The sequence below is a fragment of the Macaca fascicularis genome, chromosome 1 (genome assembly GCF_037993035.2).
Source record: "Macaca fascicularis isolate 582-1 chromosome 1, T2T-MFA8v1.1".
Taxonomy (NCBI): domain Eukaryota; kingdom Metazoa; phylum Chordata; class Mammalia; order Primates; family Cercopithecidae; genus Macaca; species Macaca fascicularis.
Genome location: NC_088375.1, coordinates 57482672 through 57491238, shown reverse-complemented (window position 1 = coordinate 57491238; position 8567 = coordinate 57482672). Strand labels below are relative to the sequence as shown.

General features: G+C 38.4%; 1 pseudogene; it reads right to left on the bottom strand.

Annotated features, from left to right (window-relative positions):
- Window positions 1-1777: 1777 nt before the first annotated feature.
- LOC135970083 (2-iminobutanoate/2-iminopropanoate deaminase pseudogene) lies at window positions 1778-7943 on the bottom strand (annotated as a pseudogene).
- Between the last annotated feature and the right edge of the window lie 624 nt (window positions 7944-8567).

The following is an 8567-nucleotide window of genomic DNA, read 5'->3' as shown; positions in this document are numbered from 1 at the left end:
CCCTTTAAGCTCTCCCTCCTTCATTTTTTTTGTCTTTCCTCCTTTTCACATCTCTTTTTGCCCCACTTCCTTTCCTGTACAGGCTCATGCCTACCTGCTGTGATACAGTTAGTAAAGCTGTCTGCATGCGCTGATGTGTATGAAGCATCTACGAACATGATTCATTTACCAACACTGCTTAGAGCGAAGCATATCTCTACTACTTAGCAAACTCTTGACAAGTGGTTTCCGTATTTCATATTCCATGTTGGGTGTCTCCTATATTCCAAGTTCTCCATGAAGAACAGGAGAAGAACTGGAAAAGTCTGATCAAGGTGACCAGTGGAAAGGGGAAGAATGTTGTTAATCCCTAAAGGGGAGCCAGGGAGCTCTGTGGTGATACTGGGGCTTCTTGTGTTCTTGTTGTGGAGACTCAGCAGTTACTGCAAGGGTGCAAGTGACAATAGTACAAAGCAGTATTTCCCAGATCTGTGAGTAGATCTACACATAGGGATATCTAAGAGATTACTTCTTGGGTGTTTCAAGTTTTTAAATAATGAGTTATGTGGCAAGAATTACACATTCTTACATATATTTTTATACAGGTGATCAGACATAATCATTAGGATATAGAGTTTAGAAGTAACATAAAATAAAAGCAGTCAAAACAGTCTAATAAGTTATTTGCACAGAGGTCGACAGATACAGTTGGTCATTGCTTAGTTTTTAGTGAATAAATAGGAATGCTTTATTCTCTTCTAGTCATTTAACAAACATTTATTGAGTATCTACTGTGAACAGAAAATATTTTACATACTGCAGATAAAACAGTGAACAAGATAGACAAGGACTCTGCTTTAACTGAGCTTATATTCCAAATGTGTGTGTTGAGGTAGGAAGAAGGTTGCCAAGAACTGTGAAGAGTCTGAGATTTTGCCACACTTGCAAGCTAATAAATAGGCCAGCTACAGTTTCATGACCTCTGGATTAGGGACAAAGTGTAGTTTATTATTCACAGCCATGCAGCAGCCAAGTAGCCATTATTTTCCTTGTGCTGGTTCCGTGAACCCCAATACTCACAGGGCAATGTGAAGAGGGCCAGTAAACACCTACACCTGCAGTGAGTTATGTTACAGGACTGTGATTTTAAGCTTAAGGAACCCTAATGTTTTATAATGGGCAGTAACTATGCATGTCCTTTCCTTTTAGGGAGACACGCTTTCTCTCTTCCTGTTTATAAGAAAATCTGACCTTTGCTCTGCAGGGGGACCCTGTTTCTAATTTCAAAATTTATTCACTACTTTTTTTTAATCTGCACGTCTGTTTTATTTCCATTAGAAAAATATTATCTATCTACAATTATCTATCCCCTTTCTTCTTGGCCTCTAACATTCTAACTTAAATACTTTAATTTTACTCAAATAAAAGCAGAATCGCATATCTGACATGAGAACAAAATGTTTCATATCATTAAATTAGTTTAAATTAGGTGTGCTCTTGATTATTTCTTAGAAACAATGACTCATCTTTCCTACCTGTTATTTTCCTTTTATTTATTTGAGTCACTCTTGAGTAATAAGTATCTCTTTCCTACATTCAGTAATATGGGTGTAAATAATAATAATTTATTATATCAGTAACTGAATTAATCATCTAATCTTCAATTCATGCTTAACTCTCCATATTCTATGGCATTTCCATAATAACTTCAGCTATTTTAGTCAAACTCACATTTTCATCAGTTGTAAAAATTAAGATGTGAAAAATTTCAGACTAAGTAACACTGGGCCACTTATAGTCATGCTGTTGTGAGAGGTCCTTCGACAGTTACTTCCTTAATTTCAACTCAGCCTCCTTTGAGCAAAGCAGCAACCAGGTAAACAGCACTTGCAGGAAAACTACTCTTGATTTCATGGACAGTAGGGAAGTCATTTATGTCAACCAACAAAACAGTTGTTTTTACTGCATTAGTGAAGTCACAGCCTGCAGCTTTCAGAATTTTACTCACATTCTTGCTTAGCTTCTTTTGCTAAACAAGCTGTCCACTTGAAGGATCCATACCTACCTGTCCTGAAATGTAAGTCTGTCCTGACTAACACAGCTTTACTGTAGGGTCCAGTGGCCCCTAGGGCTTTCGTGGTGCTGATCGCCTTTCTGATTAAGGACGACCTGGCTAACCCTTCTCTCTTGTGGCCCCTTCAGGAGAACGCCCTGCACCATTCCTGCTTGCTTCTTGCCTGACTGGCCTATTCACTGTTCTGAAAAGATTGTAGTGGTTCTGCTTGCAAGATGTGCAGAAACATGAGAGAGAGACCCTCTGACAGTGGACAGAGAGGAGATGGTCATATTTATACTGAAATATTTATGTGAACCATGAAATGTATTGAACTCAGGCAAATCTCAGTTTTGACTTGTGATTTACATCAGCGGTGCTGGTTCCCAGTATCAGTGTCTGCAGTCTTGTGAAAGAGCATGAATTCCATATTACCTGGTGGACCGACCCAGTGCTGTGTGAGCAATGTGGATCATAACAATGTGGATCAGGATTCACTTTTCCACTCTGTGTCTCACTGTCTGTGTCACTTGGACTGATTGCATAGATTCTCTAAATCTGTTTCTTATAAACTGGGAATAATAAAACCTGCCTGATGGAGTTATTGGAAGATTAAATAAATAACATTTGTAAAATATTTAGCATAAAGTCTAGATAAAATAAGTATTCAATAAAGGGTAGATAGTTTTGTTTACTATCATAGGTATCATAGACTCTGCTTTTAAATTTAATCCTTATAACAACACTGTAATATGATCTTCATTTTATAAATTAGGAAATGGAGACTCAGAGATTTGTCTGAAGTTACCAGCTAATAAGCAGTAGAGCCACAATTCTAACACAGTTCAGTCTGTGTCAAAGTTCACATCATGTACTACCCAGTAGACTTTAGGGGTGAAGTCTCTCTACTTCCCAGTTGAATTTCCTCATTCAGAATCCACCTCTGCAGGTGCGGTGGCTTCATGCTTGTAATCCCAGCACTCTGGGAAGCCAAGGAGGGCAGATTGCTTGAGCCCAGGAGTTTGAGATCAGCTTGGGCAACATGGAGTAACCCTGTCTCTACAAAAATTAGCCAGGCTTGGTGGTTTGCCTCTGTAGTCCCATCTACTTGGGAGGCTGAATTGGGAGGATCTACTGAGCCCAGGGAGATGGAGGATGAAGTGAGCCAGTAGAGCCACTGCACTCCAGCCTGGGTGACAGAGTGAGACCCCATCCCAAAACAACAACAACAAGCAGACAAAACTCCCAAATCTGCCTTTGCCATTTATTATCTGTTTGATTTTGAATAAAATCCTTTATATAAAAAATGGGGATAATAACAGTACCTACTAGGTAAGGGTAGTTATCAGGATGAAATGAAATAATATCTGCATAATGCCCGACAAATAGTAATAAAAATCACATTTATTGATCTCATTATTAGTTTTTATTACTATTATTATGACAGTAACAAGGAGGCAAGTGACATTACTTATTCCAGATGACCATTCGCCTTCACAGAAACTTGGGCCACAATGTTTAGCCTTCTGTGATGTAAATTTCCTATAAACTGTATATTAGAATAGTTTTGAGGATCAGTAAAGACGTTGATTATAAAGTATGGTGGATGCTTGGTACATAAGCTTAGATTTGATTACAGGAAAGAGGAAAACATAATGTTCCATTAGTATAAAGATAATTTTGCTGTTCTATTTTCTTTTCCATTCCCCTAATAATTTTGGTACAAAATACAGCAGTGCATATTGACCCAAAAAATGAATAAAACATCACTTAATTTACTTCAGCTTATACATCGGTTGCATGGGTTAACTCACCTTACATACATTTTATACAGTACTTAACATTTATGTTATTTTATTTTATTTTATTTTATTTTATTTATTTATTTATTTATTTTTTGAGACAGAGTCTTGCTCTGTCGCCCAGATTGGAGTGCAGTGGCGCAATCTGGGCTCACTGCAAGCTCCGCCTCCTGGGTTCACGCCATTCTCCTGCCTCAGCCTCCCGAGTAGCTGGGACTACAGGCGCCCGCCACTACACCTGGCTAATTTTTTTTGTATTTTTACTAGAGACGGGGTTTCATCATGTTAGCCAGGATGGTCTCGATCTCCTGATCTTGTGATCCGCCCACCTCGGCCTCCCAAAGTGCTGGGATTACAGGCTTGAGCCACCGCGCCCGGCCTTAACATTTATTTTAGAGGAAAAAGTTAGCAATATGACTTTTCATTAATGCTTAGTAAATATTTGCCAATGCACTAAACAATTTTAGTTTGGATAAAAATAGCATTGTGGACAAGTAAATGAGACCAAAAATACTATCTTCATGATTCTTTAGCTTCTAAAGACAAATTGCTACATGTAAAGGTTATGCCAGATTTCAAAAACAACATAGGATAATGGGAAAGATCACAGATTCTAGAGCCAGCATTCCTCGGTTTGAATCCCAGCTTTGGTACTTTACTTGTGTGAATGTGGGCAAGTCCCTTAAGCTATTGGAGGCTCATCTCCTTATCCAGAAAATGGGGACGATGAAAGTATATACTTCATAGAGCTGTTGGCAGAGTTTGTGGGTGCATGAAGTAATATACATGAAATGCTTGAACAACCTCCTGGTACACAGTAATATCATACAAGTGTTAACGATTGCTATTGCTATCCTCTTAGCCACTTCACATAGGAATAATCTCCTATACCACGATCCTCAGAGCATCAGGATATGCAGGGACTGGGGGCCAGTGCTCTGCATCATGGCTGCAGAAGACCCTAGAATACTGCCTTCAGTAGCAGGACTTATAAGAAATCACTACTCTGATGGGAATGTTTTGATTGGGCTTGTCAGAAGACCTGGTATTGCTGAATGCTTTTTGAAAATATGTTAACAAAATATCTTCGGATTATATTTTCCTTTTCCAATATTCTTTGTCAATATATGAGTATTTCTGACTTTCACAGCATTTATCAATTACTAGTTTCACTATTTATGTTGATCAGCTATATTGGTAAAACAAGAATTCATTTTTTTAAACAACTTACAGCATTATATTCAATGATGGTTATTTACCTTTTAATACACTTTCTGAATCTTAAAGCATACCCATTAAATTCAAAAGCCAAAGATATCTAAAGCCAAAGAAGCTTTTTGTCTCTTATACTGTAGTGTTAGTCTTAACGTATTTACTTAATAATGAAAGCTGACCTCCTGGTTCTGGAACCTCTCCCATCTTTCCTAACACATCACCTCAGCCCACCCCTGGGGCTCAGTCCTTGCCAATTTCCTCTTCCCTATGCCATTTCCCATACTTTCAATATTTTCTTAAGCCTTCTTTAAAGAGGCTTAAGATTCACCCCCAATGCACCTTACCTGTTTCTGACCTTCTCTGTAGCTACTGGAATATTTCTATCTTGTCCTCTAAATTAACAATGGGAAAGCATAAATAATCCCATTTTTTAAAGTTATTTTTCTTGGAAGAGGAATAGATGATAGCACTTCTATAACACAGAAAGGACACTGTAGGGTGAAAAAAAGAAGAAGGCTGAAAACTTGTTGAAAACCACATTCTCCAGGAAATAATCATGATAATAGTAACATGTCATAGGAACACTGATGAAGAAAAAAATTACGGCAAAAGGCAAAAGGTACTTTGTTTCTTTCAACCATTTTAATGATGAATGCTTAAGATAAGCTGATGTATTTCTAAGTGCTAATAGTTTAAAGCACTCCCTTCTTCCCCAAAACACATAGATCCTTTCTCTAGGGTACTCATGGCAAATGGAAATTTTGGTGGACAGAGTCTCTTTAATGTAACCCTCCTGAGAAAGGTATGCTAAAACATGAAGAAAAGCAACCTGATCATTCAGAAAAAAATAAAATAAAAAAAAAACAAATGAAAGTGAAGTTCACATTGTATCTATAAGATACAAACTGATTTTTTTCCTCCCACAGCCAGCTACAGTGATTTAAATAATAATTTATATATTTACTAAATTTCCATAGAGATGTACCTGCTGTTTTGATCCTTTCTTTTTAATAGCAATACATCATGATATATGGAAGCCCTTTGAAGAACCTCAGCCTGTGCTAAAAATCATGTGTTGGCTGACTGGATGCATTCGAGGAATTTATGGTCCAAATTAGTGTGAAATAATCAGCAAACGCTGTGTCCCTTTACCAGATCCCCCAGTTCCCAGGTCAGCTAGAGCAATTATTAAAACACCCAATGGTCAGACACATTTCTGCCAGCAGATGATTTTAAAAGAATGCTAGAGAATCCGTTTGAAAAGGCCTGCAACCAAGCACCACGTTCTCTAGCGACTTTCCAGTACAGGTTAAGGTGCAGCATTGCCTCCCACTGCTTTCCGTTGTACTAGCATATCAAAGGAACCTAAAAGGCACGAGGACCTGCTACTGGTGGGAAGAAGGCCTTAGAAGGCGAGAGAAGTGCTGAGTGGTGGCGTGCAGCGATCAGTGCGCCAGTCTGTCTTCCGGGAGCTCATTGCGGTGCAGTAACCGGAGATCCTCACCTGCCCGCCACGACAAACGCAAGCACATTCTAAAGCCAGGCCCCTGGGAAGAAAACATGCCAGAGCAGAGTGGTGTTATTTTTAATGGAGCATGTGTTTGTCTTGCAAGTGTGTCGGAAGGAGGGGAGCAGGTGTCGGTTTCCTGACCAGTGCTTCTGATGCAGGATAAGAGGCCGAGGTTGGATTTCCCATGGCCTCACAAGATCTTTGATTTTGCAAATGGGATGTAATCGTCCAAATGGAGTGTATAACGCTATCCCGTCTCGGTGCGTTTGTACAGTTGTTTTCAAAGCAAACTGGCCTCAGGGTGCAGATTTCATGAGTAATCTTAGGGATGGAGCCAGGTCTTGTTAGGTAAAGATTAACAGCCCGATAAATAGAATCGGTGCACCACCATAAGATTAACACAAGGCAATGGCAGAGTTGATCTAAGATCTTCTTGGAAGGCAAACATGCGCACCCCCCCCTTTTTAATTTTTTTTGAAGAGTAAGAACATGAATTTGTCAATAATAAATTAATAACCCTCATGTAAGAGAGTTGTCAATATGAGAGACTCTATCTCCCATGTTCAGTAATAAAGCTACCTATTATTTTGGTAAGAAATGCCTAAATTGAAATTCCAAAGGGTATTATGAACTTGAATTAAAAAGGTAATGGATTTTTTAATAAGTTCTGGGTCAAGATGTATTATCAAACTATTTTCCATAGGGCATAGAATATACCGTCTATCCTTTTAATAATGCCAGATCTAGTCTTACATCCAGCGGCCAGCTGAGGCTGCTTGCCTATTATAGCTCTCCCACCATCCCTAACAATGAACAAATAACTAGATGGCCTATGAAACATTTAAAATACAACTGTCTCCTAGAGAAACTGTTACTAGCAGAGACAGGTTTGATCCAGACCAGGATAACCTGCTTTGGGAAAGAGCAGATCAATATTGTTTGGGAGTAAGTAGTGGAAGTGAATATTATGGTGAATTAAGTTAATCATAAAACAAATCATCTGTGCACTGACATGCAGCCTGATTCTACTTAATTGTTCTGATGCAGTGCTATGCGAAGGATAATTCTGTGTGCTTTGAAATTCAAAGGGCTTTCAAAAAACTGTTTTAATTATACAAACCATTTGTTAGTCATGAAAGCACTAAGTCTGCAAATCCTTAAAGACTGGCAAAGAACTTGACCATGCATTTGAAAAGTGCTCTGCATATTCTAAGTTGTAGGAGAAGAGTTTTCTTCTTTCCTGATTTATGGCTTGGGTCCAAAGCCAAAGTTATGTCTTTAAACCATTCTTTCCGTCATGCCTAACTGTCTGACTCTGCGATACTCTACAAACTTACCTCTTTTTGTGTGCTCTCCTAGAATATTTTCTTGCTGCATCCCTCATCCTTCCTTCCATCTTTGCTGGGTCTGGAGACAGGTAGTATTTCTGTATGCAGCCATGGTGAAAAGGGGGGGGTAAACTTGTTTACTAAAATGTAGCTGAACTCAACAGACTTAAGTGTACTCTAAATGAAAAAGTAAATTATTGAGTTATAAATGGATGGAAAAAACTGCTTCATTACATGTTTGGATAACTTCCGGTCAGGCATGAGTTAGTGTAGGACATTGTCATAGCTATCTTCATAATTGCATTAATTTTATATGGTTTTTAGATTAATGCTGGAATTTACTTTACACTGTAGCTTAATATTGGAAGCATTAAATTCACTGTTACAAATTGTCTTCTGTTTTTAAATATCTTCTATAAAACAAAAATCTCCGTAAGATAAAAGAATGCCTGCCTCTCTCATCATGGACACATGTAGAGAGAGAGAGTGGATCTGGAAAACAAATTTATACTTTTTCTGGAAATGGGAACCATTCATAAACCATTTAATGAGTTCAAGGTCTCCTTGTTCTCATTCTGCTTCCTATTCATATAGACTGTTGGCAACCAGAGGTAGCTGGACTAGTGATGCATTATTGGATGAATCTGCTTCAAACTTGAAGATTTATGAAAACCCTGAAT